Raw genomic sequence first — 1,921 nt, 5'->3', positions numbered from 1 at the left:
AAGGAGCGACAATTTAAAAAAAACTAAATTTTTTACTTTCTGCTATAAAACACATCCAATAAAAACATTTAAAAAATCAAATTTCTTCATAAATTTAGGCCAATATGTATTCTGCTACATGTTTTTGGTAAAAAAAAATCTCAATAACCGTATTGAAATTGATTGGTTTGTGCAAAAGTTATAGCTTCTACAAACGATTTGATGTTTATATGAAATTTTTATTTATTTTTTATCTTTTCATTAGTAATGAGATCAGCGACTTATAACAGGACTGCAATATTGCGGTAGACAAATTGGACACCTAACTGACACTTTTGACACTTATTTGGGGACCAGTGAGTGACATCAATACAATGATCAGTGCTAAAAATATGCAATGTTACTTTACTAATGACACTGGCAGGGAAGGGGTTAACATCAGGGGCAATCAAAGGGTTAAATGAGTCCCTAGGGGGTGCTTACTAACTGTGAGGGGTTGCTCTTACTGGGGGAAGACAGCGATCTCTGTTCCTGCTTAGCAGAAACACAAGATCTCCATCTTCTCCACTGTCAGAATGGCGATCTGCCTTGTTTACATTGGCAGGCCGCCGTTCTGCCTCACTGGAGAACGATTGTGGGTGGCCAGCAGATATCAAGTCTGCCACCTAGAGGTTATTACACGAAATGACATACAGGTACGTGATTTCACACAATAGAGCTGACCTGCCACAGTAAATGTACATTACGTGGTCGGCAAGTGGTTAATTGAGCAAGCTGAAGTTAGAAGCTGATTGGTTAACATGTACAGCTGCACCAGATTTTGCACTCACTAATTTTACTAAATCAACCCCAATATTTTCTGTACTCTCTGCTGTACTTTTATCAGTTAGCATTGTTCCAAGCCTTCTCTGTTAACCATTTGCCGACCAGCTACCATAGTTATACTGTGGCAGGTCGGCTCTGTTACATGACACAACGTACCTGTACGTCATTTTGTGTAGCAGTTAGTGGGCACGCATGTATCACCGATTGGCTAAAGAGGGAGCCAATCAGCGGGTCCAGCAGACGTGATGTCTGCCGGGCACCCGCAATCACTCCCCATGGAGACAGAACGGCGGTCTGCTGAAGTAAACATGGTACATTGCTCTCTGTCAGTGATGAACACAGGGATCCTGTGTGCCTTCTATTTAGGAACACAGGTCTCTGTGTTCATCCAGCAAGTACACCCCCTACACAGTTAGAAAGCACCCCCTAGGGACACATTTAACCATTTGATCGCCCCTGCTGTTAACCCCTTCCTTGCCAGTGTCATTAGTACAGTAACAGTGCATATTTTTAGCACTGATTACTGTAGTAATGTCACTGGTCCCCCCCAAAAGGAATGGAATAGAAGGAACACAAGATCTCTGTGTTGATTGCTGAGAGAACAATGGTCTGCTGTGTTTACAACAGCAGACTACATTCTGTCTCCATGGGGAGCGATCGCGGGTGCCTAGCGGCAATCGCGGCCGCCGGCTGCACAGATCAGCTTCCCTGCTGGCGAATGGGTGCGAAGCAACATATAGGTGTGTCGTTTTGCGGGAACCTGCCGACCTGCCGCCATATATCTGTGGTGGCTGATCGGCAAGTGATTAAGTGGTTAACTACAGAACTTTTCCCTATAGAGTTAGGATTTCGGGGCGGTGTTCTGTAATCCTAACATACTTCCTTTCCCAAGGTGACTGTGCATCTTCTCAAGAGATACAGCACATTGTTACTCTAGGACAGGAAGTATCTTATTGACAGGATTACCAATTGGAAAAAAAGAAAAAAAAAAAGAAAATAATGCCGTCAATATATTTAAGGACTGGTACCCTGCATTACATTACATTTTAATTTTTTTTGAATACATGCAATACACACAGAAATAGTACTGTTTAGTAAGTATGTCAGTTACAAAAGT

The sequence above is a fragment of the Pelophylax lessonae genome (assembly GCF_965119305.1).
Source record: "Pelophylax lessonae genome assembly, chromosome: 5".
NCBI classification, from domain to species: Eukaryota; Metazoa; Chordata; class Amphibia; order Anura; family Ranidae; genus Pelophylax; species Pelophylax lessonae.
The sequence above is the reverse complement of the archived record's forward strand: the minus strand, read 5'-3'. Positions refer to the sequence as shown.